Below are 17688 nucleotides of genomic sequence, written 5' to 3'. Positions count from 1 at the left end.
GGAACATTCTCCAGGATAGATCACATCTTGGGTCACAAATCAAGCCTCAGTAAATTTAAGAAAATTGAAATCATATCAAGCATCTTTTCTGACCACAACGCTATGAGATTAGAAATCAATTACAGGGAAAAAAACGTAAAAAACACAAACACATGGAGGCTAAACAATACGTTACTAAATAACCAAGAGATCGCTGAAGAAATCAAAGAGGAAATCAAAAAATACCTAGAGACAAATGACAATGAACACAAGACGATCCAAAACCTATGGGATGCAGCAAAAGCAGTTCTAAGAGGGAAGTTTATAGCTATACAAGCCTACCTCAAGAAACAAGAAAAATCTCAAGGAAACAATCTAACCTTACACCTAAAGGAACTAGAGAAAGAAGAACAAACAAAACCCAAAGTTAGCAGAAGGAAAGAAATCATAAAGATCAGAGCAGAAATAAATGAAATAGAAACAAAGAAAACAATAGCAAAGATCAATAAAACTAAAAGCTGGTTCTTTGAGAAGATAAACAAAATTGATAAGCCATTAGCCAGACTCATCAAGAAAAAGAGGGAGAGGACTCAAATCAATAAAACTAGAAATGAAAAAGGAGAAGTTACAACAGACACCGCAGAAATACAAAACATCCTAAGAGACTAGTACAAGCAACTCTATGCCAATAAAATGGACAACCTGGAAGAAATGGACAAATTCTTAGAAAGGTATAACCTTCCAAGACTGAACCAGGAAGAAACAGAAAATATGAACAGACCAATCACAAGGAATGAAATTGAAACTGTGATTAAAAATCTTCCAACAAACAAAAGTCCAGGACCAGATGGCTTCACAGGTGAATTCTATCAAACATTTACAGGAGAGCTAACACCCATCATTCTCAAACTCTTCCAAAAAATTGCAGAGGAAGGAACACTCCCAAACTCATTCTATGAGGCCACCATCGCCCTGATACCAAAACCAGACAAAGATACTACAAAAAAAGAAAATTACAGACCAATATCACTGATGAATATAGATGCAAAAATCCTCAACAAAATACTAGCAAACAGAATCCAACAACACATTAAAAGGATCATACACCACGATCAAGTGGGATTTATCCCAGGGATGCAAGGATTCTTCAATATACGCAAATCAATCAATGGGATACACCATCTTAACAAACTGAAGGATAAAAACCATATGATCATCTCAATAGATGCAGAAAAAGCTTTTGACAAAATTCAACACCCATTTATGATAAAAACTCTCCAGAAAGTAGGCATAGAGGGAACCTACCTCAACATAAGAAAGGCCATATACGACAAACCCATGGCAAACATCATTCTCAATGGTGAAAAACTGGAAGCATTTCCTCTAAGATCAGGAACGAGACAAGGGTGTCCGCTCTCACCACTATTATTCAACATAGTTTTGGAAGTCCTAGCCATGGCAATCAGAGAAGAAAGAGAAATAAAAGGAATACAAATTGGAAAAGAAGAAGTAAAACTGTCACTGTTTGCAGATGACATGATATTATACATAGGGAATCCTAAAGATGCCACCAGGAAACTACTAGAGCTAATCAATGAATTTGGTAAAGTTGCAGGATACAAAATTAGTGCACAGAAATCTCTTGCATTCCTATACACTAATGATGAAAAATCTGAAAGAGCAATTATGGAAACACTCCCATTTACCATTGCAACAAAAAGAATAAAATACCTAGGAATAAACCTACCTAGGGAGACAAAAGACCTGTATGCAGAAAACTAGAAGACACTGATGAAAGAAATTAAAGATGATACCAACAGGTGGAGAGATATACCATATTCTTGGATTGGAAGAATCAATATCGTGAAAATGACTATACTACCCAAAGCAATCTACAGATTCAATGCAATCCCTATCAAATTACCAATGGCATTTTTTACAGAACTAGAACAAATCATCTTAAAATTTGTATGGAGACACAAAAGACCCCGAAGAGCCAAAGCAGTCTTGAGGGAAAAAAACGGAGCTGGAGGAATCAGACTCCCTGACTTCAGACTATACTACAAAGCTACAGTAATCAAGACAATATGGTACTGACACAAAAACAGAAACATAGATCAATGGAACAAGATAGAAAGCCCAGAGATAAACCCACGCACCTATGGTCAACTAATCTATGACAATGGAGGCAAAGATATACAATGGAGAAAAGACAGTCTCTTCAATAAGTGGTGCTGGGAAAACTGGACAGCTACATGTAAAAGAATGAAATTAGAATACTCCCTAACACCGTACACAAAAATAAACTCAAAATGGATTCGAGACCTAAATGTAAGACTGGACACTATAAAACTCTTAGAGGGAAACATAGGAAGAACACTTTTTGACATAAATCACAGCAAGATCTTTTTTTTTTGAACAGAAACTATGCTGGCTATTTTTTTTTTTAATATTTTATTTATTTTTTTTTATATTTATTTTTTTTGGCTGTGTTGGGTCTTCGTTTCTGTGCGAGGGCTTCTTCTAGTTGCGGCAAGCGGGGGCCACTCTTCATCGCGATGCGCGGGCCTCTTCACTATCGCGGCCTCTCTTGTTGCAGAGCACAGGCTCCAGATGCGCAGGCTCAGTAGTTGTGGCTCACGGGCCCAGTTGCTCCGTGGCATGTGGGATCTTCCCAGACCAGGGCTCGAACCTGTGTCCCCTGCACTAGCAGGCAGATTCTCAACCACTGCGCCACCAGGGAAGCCCCAGCAAGATCTTTTTTGATCCACCTCCTAGAGTAATGGAAATAAAAACACAAATAAACAAATGGGACCTAATGAAACTTCAAAGCTTTTGCACAGCAAAGGAAACCATAAACAAGACAAAAAGACAACCCTCAGAATGGGAGAAAATATTTGCAAATGAATCAACGGACAAAGGATTAATCTCCAAAATATATAAACAGCCCATTCAGCTCAATATTAAAGAAACAAACAACCCAATCCAAAAATGGTCAGAAGACCTAAACAGACATTTCTCCAAAGAAGACATACAGATGGCCAAGAAGCACATGAAAAGGTGCTCAACATCACTAATTATTAGAGAAATGCAAATCAAAACTACAATGAGGTATCACCTCACACCAGTTAGAATGGGCATCATCAGAAAATCTACAAACAACAAATGCTGGAGAGGGTGTGGAGAAAAGGGAACCCTCTTGCACTGTTGGTGGGAATGTAAATTGATACAGCCACTATGGAGAACAATATGGAGGTTCCTTAAAAAACTAAAAATAGAATTACCATATGATCCAGCAATCCCACTACTGGGCATATACCCAGAGAAAACCGTAATTCAAAAAGACACATGCACCTCAATGTTCAGTGCAGCACTATTTACAATAGCCAGGTCATGGAAGCAACCTAAATGCCCATCGACAGACGAATGGATAAAGAAGTTGTGGTACATATATACAATGGAATATTACTCAGCCATAAAAAGGAACGAAATTGAGTCATTTGTTGAGACGTGGATGGATCTAGAGACTGTCATACAGAGTGAAGTAAGTCAGAAAGAGAAAAGCAAAGATCGTAAATTAACGCATGTATGTGGAACCTAGAAAAATGGTACAGATGAACCAGGTTGCAGGGCAGAAGTTGAGACACAGACGCAGAGAACAAACGTATGGACACCAAGGGGGGAAAACCGCGGTGGGGTGGGGATGGTGGTGTGCTGATTTGGGCGACTGGGATTGACGCGTATACACTGATGTGTATAAAATTGATGACTGATAATAAAAGAAAAAAAGAAGAATAAAAAAAAACAAAGAAAGCCTGTGGGTGAGATTTTAATTTTTTAAAGTAATATTTATATTACATTAATTAATTTATTTAAAAATACATTGATGTTCTCATCAAAAGGAAAAAAATTTTCTTTTTCTTTAATTTTTGTATCTACATATGGTGATGGATGTTCACTAAGCTTATTGTGATAATCATTTCACGATGTATGTAAATCAAATCATTATGCTGTACACTTTAAACTTATACAGTGCTGTATGTCAATTATATCTCAATAAAACTGAAAAGAGGGCTTCCCTGATGGCGCAGTGGTTGAGAGTTTGCCTGCCAATGCAGGGGACACGGGTTAGAGCCCTGGTCTGGGAAGATCCCACACGCCGCGGAGCAGCTGGGCCCGTGAGCCACAACTACTAAGCCTGCGCGTCTGCAGCCTGTGCTCCGCGACAAGAGAGGCCGCGATAATGAGAGGCCCACACACCGCGATGAAGGGTGGCCCCCACTTGCCGCAACTAGAGAAAGCCCTCGCACAGAAACGAAGACCCAACACAGCCAAAAATAAATAAATAAACCCAAAGTTAAAAAAAAAAAAAAAACTGAAAAGAAAAATGTAACAGTACTATTGATGGTTATAAATAAATATGGAAAAATTATCAATTTTTCTAGTCTTTCCTATAAAATTTATGGAAAAGTTTAAATGTAGACTGCCTAGCAGGACCATCATATAACTGGTGCCCTCTACATAACTGGTTTAAATATTTTGGAAAACAATTTGATTATTTTTATTAAAAGCCAAAAAATGCCTTTATCTTCCTATTCAATAATCTCATTTTGATAATTAGTCATAAAAGGTATTAATCATAAAACACGGAAAGAAAATGCACAAAGCCTTGTACACACAAAGCTTGAAGCAAACTGAATGTTCAATATTGTTTGCTGGGACTTCCCTGGTGGTCCCGTGGTTAAAAGTCCACCTTCCAAAGCAGGGGACGTGGGTTCGATCCCTGATCAGGGAACTAAGATCCCACACACAGCAGGGCAACTAAGTCTGCATGCCGCAACTACTGAGGCTGCGCGCTCTGGAACCCCTGTGCCACAACTAGAGAGAAGCCCATGCGCTGCAAAGAAAGATCCCGCGTGCCGCTACTAAAACCCAACGCAGCCAAAAATAAATAAATAAAATAAATAAATAAATAGAATGGTTTCTGTTAAAAAAAAAAAAAGATGGAGCAGTTTGTGTCACGGCTGCAGTCTGGTCATCAGGCAGTCAGCTTTTTTTTTTTTTTTTAATAATATTGTTTGCTCATTCATTTACTCATTCAGCATTTTTCCCCCCAAGTGCCTACTAGGTTCCAAGCACTAGGGGTAAAACAGGAAAAAAAAGAAAGTCCCTTCCCTCACAGAACTTACATTTCTGTGGGGGAGATAGAAAATAAATAAAGAAGCGTAGTACATCCATGTATATAAATACACATGTATAGCATGTTAGATGGAGAAAACTAAAACAGCGAGGAGGGCAGGGAGTACGGAGTGGAGCAGGGATGGCTTCAGGGTGGTGACATCGGGGACTTGAAGGAAGTGAGGAATCAAGCCTGGAAGCTCTGTGGCAGAAGACTGTGCCCATCAGAAGGGGCAGGTCTTGACGTGGGAGCATGCTTGGCATGACTGAAGAACAGCAAGTAGGTCAGTGCAGTTGGGGCAGCCTGAGCTAGAGGGCGAGTAGCAGGCAAGGGCAGAGTTGGAGAGGACCAAATCTCTTAGAGGAGTTACAGGCCATGTGAAGAAACTGGCTTTTACTCTGAGTGAGACTGGAGGGTTCTGAGCAAGAAGGTGACATAATTATGATCTAGCTTTTAAAAGGATGGTGGGGGAGAAAGTGGAGAGCAGTCAGGAAACTACTGAAATAATACAGGCAAGAAACGATGGTGGGTTGGGTCAGCATGGTGATGACAGGGGTGATGAAAGCGGTTGGATTCTGGACAGAATCTGAAGGCAGATCTGACAGGATTTATTAACTACAGTGTAATTGAATGTGATGTGTAAGACAGAGGAATTAAGGAGGACTCCAACATTTGGTCTGAGTAACAGGAAGGATGGAGCTGCCACCTACTGAGATGGGGAACATGTGGGAAGAGCAGGTTTGGGGGTAGAAATTAGAAGCGTGTTCTTGAATGTGTAAGATTTTAGATGCCCTTTATTAAAAAAATTTTTTTTCCTTTATGGTTTGTTATAGGATATTGAATATAGTTCCCTGTGCTATACAGTTGGACTTGGTTGTTTATCTATTTTATATATAGTAGTGTGTATCTGCTAATCCCAAACTCCCAATCCATCCCTCCCCTAACCCCCCCCCTCTTGACAACCACAAGTCTGTTCTCTATGTCTGTGAGTCTGTTTCTGTTCTGTAGATAAATTCATTTGTGTCATATTTTAGATTCCACATATAAGTGATATCATATAGTATTTGTCTTTCTCTGTCTGACTTCCTTCACTTAGTATGATAATCTCTTGGTCCATTGATGTTGCTGAAATGGCATTATTTCAATCTTTTTTACGGCTGAGCAGTATTCCAGGTATATGTGTACCACATCAGATGCCCTTTAGACAGCTGTAGCAGCAAGCTGGTGCCTCGCCCATCCGTGCCCCTCATGTGGACCACATCAGTGCACTTAGGACTGCCTGACCACCCAAAGCCAGCACCTCCATTGTTTAGCCAGAGGGCTTTCTCAAACTAAGACAATCTTGAAGAACACAACACAACACACAGAGTGGTGGTTTCCTCCCTAAAAAGAGAAAGGCGCAGGGGCAGAAATTCTGTTTCCTTGCCTCCTGCTTTCTGCCTTTGAATGCCTTTGTTTGAGAATGTGGTGATTGGTGGTGGTGTAATCATGAGGGAAAAGTCCAAGGGAAGTGAAGTGAGGCCAAACCCTGGCATTGTAGAAATGAGCAAATTTTAGCAGCCACCTATCTTCAGGGTGCCTGCTGTGTGAGCAGAACAAACCCTTCTTATTTAAGCCACTGTAAGTCAGGTCTTCTCTTACTGACAGTTGATTCACTGCTTAGTAATAACACTAGTTAACTTTATCAAGGACTTACTATATACTTAGTAAGTGTTTACTAGTCTAAGCACTTTACATGTATTTCCCCATTTAATCCTTATAATACCTTTACAATTATTATCTCCAGTTTAGATAAGGAAATTGGGCCTGGATAGGTTAAGCCAGAATATGAACCCACGCAGTCAGATTCCAGAGCCCTTGCCCCTGAGACTCTGCTATACTGCCTTCTAGTATTTGTGGTTATATAATTTGACATAAAACTATAACTATAAACCTTACTGTGGTAAATTATTTTTCACCTACACATAAATATGGACATTAATCAGGTATAAAAAACTTCAAATATAAGAGGTAAAGTTAGATAATATTGTGTATGGTGAAATAATGATTAAAAAACTATTCTCATACTCCTCTCTGCAATTTTGGAGTTAAAATGCTGTAAGAGATACTTAACACTTAATATGTAAGTTTAGTTATCTTCTCATTATACAAATAAAATAGGTAATAAAGGGGGAATCCCAAACTATTATACCAGCCAGTATGCCTCCACGTACAAGTATCCCAAACCAGAAGTGACCAGAAGTGGATGACGTCAGGCGGAATTTGGGAATAGGAGAAAGGTACAGGGGAACATAATGTTGACCTCATATTTCCCCACTCCTGTTTATAACAGAAACTCTCTAAAGAATTGCTAATACTCACAACTTGTACTTCCACCCATCCCACTCTCTCTTGAGCCAATTAATCAAACTTTCAACTCAACCACCTGAATAAACTGCTCTTGTCATGGTCCCCAGTGATGCTGTGTGGCTGAACCGCACTGAATCCATTTTGTCAGCCCCGTCTTAGGCCCACAGTCCTACCCCTCCCCTTTTTGCATGACTGAGCTATAGCCCACTCACAGGAATGCACCCAAGTCATGCAAGTTTCCTATCAACTTTTACCCTTGCCTCCATCTGATATGAAACCTGGAAGACTGCATTTTGCTGACACAGATGGTTAATGATCGTGAGACCCCCAGGGGGAAGAAAAACCCTGGGTTCCTATCAGTGCGGACATGCTTCCCACTTGGTAGTCAGATTCTGTTTTTAGCTTTGGCCCCTTTAAGTCCCCCTGTACCCCTTTTGTTGGCACAGACTGCAGCTGTGTATGCCTCTGGATCCTCATCTGCAGGATTGTTTTCCTTTGAAGTATCATTTAGATTTTCCTTGAATGAAGATCAATTGGTAATAAACCATGTGCTTTTGTTTACTTGAAAATGTCTTTATTTTGTCCTTGATCTTATAAATTAGTGTTACTGGGTACACAATTGTGAGATGACAGTTATTGTCTCTCAGCACTTGGAGAGATCATTCTGTCTTCCAGCTTCCCTTGTGTGTTCATAAGTTTGTCGTCAGTCAATTACTGTTCCTTTGTAAGTAAGCTGATATTTATTTGTCTCATGTTATGGGTTGAATTGTATTCCTCAGAAAGATAGGTTAAAGCCCTAATCCCCAGTGCCTAAGAACGTGACCTTATTTTGAAAGAGCGTCACTGTGGACACCATTAGTTAAGATAAGGCCGTACTGGAGAAGGGTGGGCCCTTAATCCAATATAACTGGGTGCCTTATCAGAAGAGGAAGAGAGACACAGACACTCGAAAGGGGAATGCCATGTGATGGGGAGGCAGGCACTGAAGCGCTGCAGATGCAAGCTAAGGAATGCCAAGGACTGCCGCAAATCACCAGAAACTAGGGAGGGGAGGGAAGGGTTCTCCCCTCTCCTTCACAGGGACCAAGGCCCTGCTGACAACCTGGAGTTTGGATTTCCAGCCTCTAGAACTGTGAGACTATATAAATTCCTGTGATGTTAAGCCATTCAGTTTCTGGCACTTTGTTACAGCAGACCTGGGAAATTAATGCAACTGACTTGAAGATGTGTTGCCTTTTATGTTCTCGGTTTCACTACACTGTATCTAGATTGGATTTCTTTTTACTGGTCCTGTTCTTAGTGATTCCTCATCTACAGATTTATGTCTCTTATTGGTTTGGAAAGTCCTCACCCATTATATGAACCCATTATATGAACAGATGCTTACCTCCTTTCTCTAGATTCTCCTTAAGGGACTCTAAGTAGATTTAAAGTAGGAGACTGCCTTTTCTATCCTCCCTGTCTTTATTTATTTGTTTATACATTTATTTATTTCATTTATTTATTTTTGGCTGCGTTGGGTCTTCATTGCTGCGCGTGGGTTTTCTCTAGTTGCGGCGAGCAGGGGCTACTCTTTGTTGCGGTGCGCGGGCTTCTCATTGCGGTGGCGTCTCTTGCTGCAGAGCACAGGCTATAGGCACGCGGGCTTCAGTAGTTGTGGCACGTGGGCTCAGTAGTTGTGGCTCACGGCCTTAGTTGCTCCTCACCATGTGGGATCTTCCTGGACCAGGGCTGGAACCCGTGTCCCCTACATTGGCAGGCAGGTTCTTAACCACTGCGCCACCAGGGCAGTCCCTGTTAAGTTTTTAAATATCAGTTAATTGTTTTAGAAGTTTGTGGCAAATTGATAGTCGTCTCTCAATATTCATTTTCTCCTTATTTTAGTAATATAACTTCCTAATTTTAACTGGGTACATGACCATCCACAATAAAGTCTATATTTCCAATTTGCCCTTCAGCAAGGAATGACCATGAACTAAGCTCTTACCATGGGATATAAAAGGAAGTGGTGTGCACAATTTTTTTAGGAAGTTTTCTTAAAGGGAAAGGCATGTCTTTTTCCTTCCCTTTTTTCTTCCTTTCCTCTACTCCATGAAAGGAGTATACTTTTCCGCACCATTATGTTGGACCTGGCTGTGTGACTTGCTTTGGTTAATGAAGTGCGAGCACACAGGACATGTGACACACCTGAGCAGAGCCTTCAAGTGATTCTGTGGCTTAGCCTCTTGTATGCTTGTTTTCCATCATGAGGAAAATACAACCCAGGTGACTACTGCTCCTTTAGTCTGGTTCCTTGAATGGGAGACGTGTGGAACTGATTCGTACCTCGAGCACAGCACAGCAGCTGACTGCCCCTCCCTCCAGCTGTCAAATCCCAACTAACTTAGAAATAAATATTTGCTGTTTATAAGCCACTGAGTCTTTGAGGGCAATTCCTTTACTTTCTTGCAGGTCAGCAATTTGTTAAAAATTATTTTTTTTTCTGAACTTATTCATGATTTAGTTTCCACTGTCCAGCTATTATGAATAATGCTGCTATAATATTCATATACAAAAGTTTGTGGTTTTGTGTGGATATTTTAAATTCTTTTAGGTATATAGCTAGGAGTAGAATCGCTGGGTCTTATGGTAACTCTATATTTAACATTTCAAGGAAGTGTCAGACTGTTTTACAAAGTGACTACACCATTTTACATATCCACCAGGTGTGTATGAGGGTTCTGATTTCTCTAAATCCTCACTAACAGTTACACTCTCTTTGATTATGGCCATCCTAGTGGGTGTGGTTTCTCACTGTGGTTTCGATTTGCATTTCCCTAATGACTGATGATGTTGAGCATCTTTTCATGTACTTATTGGCTATTTATATATCTTCTCTGGAGAAATATCTATTCAAATCCTGTACCCATTTTTTAATGGGTTGTCTTTTTATTGTTGAGTTGTAAGAATTATTTACATATTCTGGATATAATATCAGATATGTGGTTGCAAATTTTTTTCCCATTCTGTGTATTGTCTTCTCACTTTCCTGGTGGTGTCTGAATTAGTCTACTAGGGCTGCCATAACAAAATACCACAGACTGTATATGATCTCATTTAACCATAACCAGCTCTTTAAAAGCCCCGTCTCCAAATATAGTCACATTGTGGGGTAGGGCTTCCACACATAAATTTTGGGAGAACGCAGCTCAGTCCAAAACATTCTGCCCTCTGGATACCCAAAATTCTTGTCCTTCTCACAGGTAAACACATTCACCCACATCCCAAAGTCTTAACCCATTCCAGCATCAACTCTAAGTGCAAAGTCTCACCTGAATATCATCAGGTATGGTTGAGACTTGAGATATGATTCACTCGAAGGCAAAATGCCTTGCCAGCTGTGAGCCTGCGACATCAGACAAGTTATGTGGTTCCAAAATACACTGGTGAGACAGGCATAGAGAGATATTCTATTCTAAAAGAGAGAAATCAGGAAGAAGAAAGGGAAATGGGTCCAAAGCGAATACAAAACCCAGCAAGGCACATTTCATTAGATTTTAAGGCTCAAGAGTAATCCTTTTGGGCTCAATGCTCTGCCCTCCAGGCCCACTGGGGTGGCAACCTCATCCCCTTGGCCCTGGGTGGTAGCTCCACCCCCTCAGCCCTGGGCATCAGCTTTATTCCCGAGGCACTGGTTGGTAGCAGGCTCCACTGAAACCAAGGAGACAGCTTGCCCCCCAGACCTGTACTCTCTGGGCTGATGGCTGGAGTAGCAGCCCTGTTGATCTCTGAATCACTTTTGGTGTCATTTCTCACTTTTCTTGAAGGGTGATGTGAATTGGCAGCCAGATAGCTCTATTGTCCTGTCCTGTAGACTCCCAGAAGTCTGACAGTATTCCTCCATTTTGTTGTCTCTATGCCCCTTAGTCCAGACTGGCAGTGTTTCTACTGGTATAATCTTATTTCTATTCCTGGTTACTTATGAGATGACTGATTAAATCCATGAGTTGCACCCATGACCTCTTTATCAAATGACTGTCCAGCTACACCCTGGATGTATTCTCCAGAACATACTTCTTCTTTTTTTGTAATATGGATAGTAATTGGTTTCTACACCTAATTCCAATACGTGAGGAGTTGGGGTGGTTTCCCAACATCACCAAGGAGCAAGTCTCTGGGTACCAGCTGGGTGTCCTGCATCTCAGCTCAATTCTGACACTATCTACCCGGAGACAGCATCAGGTTCTGCAGGTTAAGTGCTCAGTCCCACAAGACTGCTGTACACCCCTCTTGCCCTCTCAGGATGCCAGGTGCAAGCCAGGTTGTTACCTGTGCTTCTGACCATCTGGCCACAAACTGGAGGCTCCAACAATCTCTCCCAACTCAGGATGCCAATTGAAAGCCCAGGTTGTGAACTGTACTTCTGACTGATGGCTATAAATCAAAGGTTCTTATGACCCCTTTCTTGGGTTTGATTAATTTCCCAGAGTGGCTCATAGAACTTAGAGAAACATTTTTACATACTGGACGACTGGTTTGTTATAAAAGGATATTATAAAAGGAAGAGCCAGATGGAAGAGATGCATAGGGCAAGGTATGGGCAAAGGGCGCAGAGCTTCCACGCCCTCTCCTGGTGTGTCACTCTCTCCACTTATCCAGGTGTTCACCAACCGGAAGCTCTCTGAACCTTGCCCTTTTGAGTGTTGTGGAGTCTTCATTACATAGACATGATTGATCAAATCACTGGTCATTGGCAACTGATTCAACCTCTAGCCTCTCTTCCCTCACTGGAGGTCAGGGGGTGGGACTGAAAGGTCCAATCCTGTATTCATGGTTGGGTTCTTTGCTGACCAGCCCCCATACTTAGGGCTTTCCAAAAGTCACCTCATTAACATAAATCCTGTTGTGGTAGAAAGGGGCTTGTTACAAATAACGAGACATCCATTTTACCTTTATGACTCTGAAAGTGATTTCAGGAACTGAGGAGTAGAGACCAAACATTATGACAAGAGAAGTTCCCACTGGTCTTATCCCTCAGGAAATTCCAAGGGTTTTGGGAGCTGTGAGTCAAGAACCTTGGATGAAGACCAAATATGAGATATATTTTGGTCATCTGAATGATCAAATGTATATTTCTTTTTTTTTAATTGAAGTATAGTTGATGTATTGTATGATATGTACATGTTAGTTTCAGGTGTACAACACAGTGATTTGACATTTAAACATATTACAAAACGCTCACCAGTATATATTTCTTGCAAGTTACAATATTGCAGATAGGCTAAGAATTTTCCAAATGTTTAGATTCTGGTTCCCTTATGCTTAACAACTCCTTTAATTTATCTCTCACCTCCTGCATACTATAAGCAGTAAGAAGAAATCAGGCCGCACCACCAACACTTTGCTTAGAAATCTCTGCAGCTAAATATCACAGTTTATCACTTTTAATTTCTACTTTCCACAGAACACTAGGAAACAGTTTGGCCAAGTTCTCTGCCACTTTATAGTAAGGGTCACCTTTCCTCCAGTTTCCAGTAACACGCTCCTCATTTCTGAGATCTCACTACAGTCACCTTTTAACGTTTACATTTCTACCAAGAGTCTCTCTTCAAGGCAATCTAGGCTTTTCCTAACATGCACCTCAAAAATCTTCCCCTCCACTCATTACCCACTTCCAAAGCCCCTTCCACATTTTTAAGGTATTTGTTACAGTAGTACCCCACTTCTCAGTACCAAAATCTGTATTAGTCTGGTGAGGCTGCCGTAACAAAATATCACAGACTGGGCAGCATAAACAACAGAAATTTATTTTACACATTTCTGGAGGCCGGACATCCAAGATCAAGGTGTTGGCAGGTTTGGTTGGCTTGCAAATGGCCATCTGCCTTCCTCCAACCCCTGGCAACCACCCTTCTGCTTTCTGTCTCTATGAATTTTACTATTCTAGGTACCTCATATAAATGAAATCATACAATATACAGTCCTTTTGTGATTGCGTTATTTCATTTGGCATAATGTCTTCAAGGCTCACCATACTTTTTAAAGCTGAACATACAAAAGTTTTGTATATTCGATTTTGATGGAGTCCAATTTAAAAATTTTGTCACTTACGGTTTTGGCTTCAGAGCTAAGAAACTATTGCCTAATCCAAGGTCATGAAGGTTTACACCTGTTTTTTTCTAAGAGTATTATAGTTTTAGCATTTATATTTAGGTCTATGATCCACTTTGAATTAATTTTTTAAAAATTTAATTAATGAATTAATTTTGGCTGCGTTGGGTCTTCACTGCTGCGCGCGGGCTTTCTCTAGTTGCGGTGAGCGGGGGTACTCTTCGGTGCGGTGCGTGGGCTTCTCAATGCGGTGGCTTCTCTTGTTGCGGAGCACAGGCTCTAGGCACGCGGGCTTCAGTAGTTGTGGCACGCAGGCTCAGTAGTTGTGGCTCGTGGGCTCTAGAGCGCAGGCTCAATAGTTGTGGCGCACAGGCTTAGTTGCTCCGTGGCATGTGGGGTCTTCCTGGACCATGGGTTGAGCCCATGTCCCCTGCCTTGGCAGGCGGATTCTTAACCACTGCGCCACCAGGGAAGTTCCTTTAATTAATTTTTGCGTTTGTGAGGTAGGGGTCCAATTTCATTCTTTTGCATGTGGTTATACAACTGTCCCAGCACCCTTTGTTGAAAAGACTATTATTTTCCCAGTGAATCAACTGTCCATAAATGTGTGGGTTATTTCTGAAGTCTCAATTCTTTTCCATGATATATACGTCTATCATTATTCTGGTACAACACACTATCTTGATTATTGTAGTTTTGTAGTCAGTTTTGAAAGCAGGAAGAATGAGTGTTTTTTAACTTTTTTCTTTTTTTTTTTCAAGATTCTTTTGGCTATTCTGAGTCCCTTGCATTGCCATCTGAATTTTAGAATCTGCTTGTCAATTTCTAGAAATAAAAAAAGGCAGCTGGGATTTTTGATAGGATTGCAAAGAATGTGCAGAACAAATGGAGAAGTACTGCTTATTTTAATGATATTAAGTCTTCTATTATTTCTTGATGACGATTTAGCTTAATTATAAACCCTGTACCTCGTGTCTTCCTATCCTCTCAGTAAGCCTAATAATTCCTTGCTCCTCCACTGGGCACTTTTCCTACTTCTAACAGTACACTTTAGCAACCGCTTCTTATTCTGCCAACTACACACATCGTCTCTTGAGTGCTTTTCCCTTTCCCTTTACCTTTCCTATGTTTCACATCTTAAACTGTCAGCTGTATTTTTACCTTTATGTTGTCAACATTGGTATAATTTATAAACTCTGCTTTAACTACAGCAAGATTATAATTTATTAACAGGTTTGGTCTAAAAGTTGAACACCAGAAACCCGCCTTTTCTAAGCTTTTTATCATAGTAATTATTCAATTGAATTCTCTCCCGGAACTCCTATCCTTCCATCCGAATCTAGCCTAGCTCTTGGGACTTCCCTTTACTACTGAATTAGATCTAGTGAATCCTGGGTAGTGATGCTGTCAGAAACCTCATTTCTACCTCATCTTTAAATTTTGAAAAAAAGCCCATGTGGGAGTTTGACTTTATGAGTCTCTGCATATCTGAAAATGTTTTCATTTTGCTCTCTTAATGATAATTCAGCTAGGAATAGAGGGTTTTTTTAATAAAAAAATTCTTAGAATTTGAAGTTCAAGAAATATTTCCCTCAGAAACTTGAAGGTCATTGTTATCTTCTCATATCTAGTGTTGCTGGTAGGAATTCTAATTGCAGTGTGAGTCTTACTCTTTTACGGGTCACTTTTTTTGTTTATTTTTTTTTTAGTTTTGGCTGCGTCGGGTCTTAGTTGCGGCACTCGGGATCTTTCCTTTAGGTGTGCGGGCTTTTTTCTGTGGTGCGCGGGCTTCTCTCTAGTTGTGGTGTGCAGGTTTTCTCTCTCTCTCTCTCTGGTTGTGGTGCATGGGTTCCAGAGCGCGTGGGCTCTGTAGTTTGTGGCATGTGGGCTCTAGCTGAGGCACACCGGCTTAGTTGCTCCACAGCATGTGGGATCTTAGTTCCCCGACCAGGGATTGAACCTGCGTCCCCTGCGTTGGAAGGCAGATTCTTTACCACTGGACCACCAGGGAGGTCCCTATGGGTCACATTTTTCCTTTGGAAATTCAGGATTTTCTCTTTAGCTTTAGAGTTTTAACATTTCACAAAGTTGTCTTTGCTCTCCACTAATGGACATTTTCAGCGCTGGGAAATTTTGTTCCATTATTTTTGGGGTAATTTTCCATCTTTTATTTACTCTCTTTTCTTTTTCTCTTGTAATATTAGTCCTGTTGGATTGACTCTTTATTTTTCTTATATTTTCTCTTGCAATTTCCATCTCTTTGCGTATTTCTTCTATTCTCCTTAAAATTGCACGGACTTTACCTTTCAACACTTCCAGTGAATTTATAATTTTGGCATTTTCCTATTTCTAATTTCAAGACTTACTTTTTGTTCTTGGGTTGTTACTTATCTGAGTACATTATCCTTGTTTCATAGCTGTAATAAAAGTTTGTGAGCATATTTTTAAGTTCTCTGAAGTTTCTTTTTCCTCTGTGGTCACATTTTCTCCTTATCCTCTCCCTCCCTTCCCCAGCCCCAAGTTGGAGACTTCCCTTAAACACCTAACAGTCCCTGGTTGTCCGTTCATATTTAAGATGAAGTAGTTGGATGCTGATGACGCATCTTTAGAACTTGGGAGGGTCTTGCCAACTTGCACAACTTCATTCTAGGGTGAGTGGGTAGGAAACTGGCTATTGTGCCAGAATAAAGAATGTTTTACCCTTAGTCATTAAATTCTCCCCAGAGATGATGAAAAAGCTTGACTCTTAGCCTGGGATAAATGCCTAGCTATTGTATCTGAGGTATAGGGAGGGTTCTGCTGTTCTACATAGAGACCTTTATTTAGCGTCCTTGTTTTCAGCCCTGCTTCTCACTCTTGCTCTGTCTTGTCAGTGTCTCCAAATTTCAATTTCTCTAAATCACTTCTGGCAGGTAGGCCTCCTTCTTCACCTACAGTACCCCCCCCCCCCATGCCTATTCCACATTATGGTTTCTTCCATTTTGTTTAATCAGACCTCACTCACTTTGTGTGTAAATTTAGGGGAAAAAAAAGAAAAACAACTCTTGGTGGCTCCCTTCCCATTTTCTGTTTTGTACGGGTTTGTATCATTTTTCATTCCTTTATTAGCATTTTAATGGGGTTCCAGGAAGAAGAGGCAACGAATGCATGCACTCAGCCAGTTTTAATTAAAAAAAAAAACAATCCTAAGTGTAGGTTTAAAAAAAGATATGTGGGGCAGAGTAGGAAATAAGAAAAAAGAACAGTGGAATGACAAAAAAGAAACCAAAAAAATTTCTGAGTCTGTGATATTGACAGTACTCCCGTGCATGAATAACAAGGCTTAGCACCTCACACTCTTCAGATCCCCACATTTCAGGGATGGGATAGATCTGAGACATCTCGTTCACACCCCCTTTTACAGTTACGAAAAGCAGGACCCAGGAGTAATGGGACTTTCCCAAGGTCACACACGTAGACACCGGCAGAATGGAAACCAGAAAGATAAGATGAGTCCACTTTGCTTTCCCTTCATCTCACCACACCGCTGGGGAGCAGCAGAACGAGCGGATCAGCAGTCAGATAAGAAGGATCGTGAGAAACAGTCAAAGGAAGCTGGCTTATTCCTGAGTGAAGTCGGGTGCCCGAGAAAATGAAACACTTTAGGATGCTTCATTTGGCAGGACCCAGCGTCCCCCGGCAGCGGTCCTGACAGCGGCGGCCGCGTGCGGACCCTACGGAAGGGGGCGACTGTACAGCAGGCGGGGGGACGCTGGGCGGGATGGGGATGAGGTGACGAATGAAGGGACGAGAACCCTGACGAGGGACGGGAGAGTGACAGTGGGGCCACGAGGGCGTGGACGCTGGCGGTGACTCAACTGCTCTCAGGGGCGTTTAGAGTTACTGATAAAACAATCGCCAGCCGGGAATAAACACGATTCAAATCACGCTTACTTTCTTAGTGCAGCGATAGCTTACCTACGGCCTTACATTAACGGTGCGTGGCTCCGACAAGGAAACCCGTCTGCGCTTCGGTACCAGAAACTGGGGAGCCCGACGCCGGGCCAGCTGCCGCCCCCGAGGACCGGGACGGCCGTCCGGCCCGCCCACCA

The 17688-nt window shown here is 41.3% G+C and overlaps 2 long non-coding RNA genes across 13 annotated transcripts in view; one reads left to right on the top strand and one right to left on the bottom strand.

Annotated features, from left to right (window-relative positions):
- LOC309658226 overlaps positions 1 to 17688 on the top strand; it is a 477715-nt gene that overhangs the window by 212175 nt on the left and 247852 nt on the right. The window lies entirely within an intron of this gene.
- On the bottom strand, positions 9126 to 17687 carry LOC309658242. 2 transcript variants are annotated; one of them, XR_014262122.1, is made up of 3 exons: positions 17555 to 17687; positions 10819 to 10961; positions 9126 to 9301 (listed from the first exon to the last, which is right to left on the bottom strand). It is a non-coding gene; the product is annotated as an uncharacterized lncRNA (long non-coding RNA). The 2 variants fall into 2 exon arrangements; XR_014262123.1 differs by lacking the exons at positions 9126 to 9301; positions 10819 to 10961 and adding an exon at positions 16746 to 17202.

Source organism: Balaenoptera physalus, assembly GCF_965194825.1.
Source record: "Balaenoptera physalus genome assembly, chromosome: 3".
Taxonomy (NCBI): Eukaryota; Metazoa; Chordata; class Mammalia; order Artiodactyla; family Balaenopteridae; genus Balaenoptera; species Balaenoptera physalus.
This window is presented reverse-complemented; position numbering and strand designations above follow the sequence as displayed.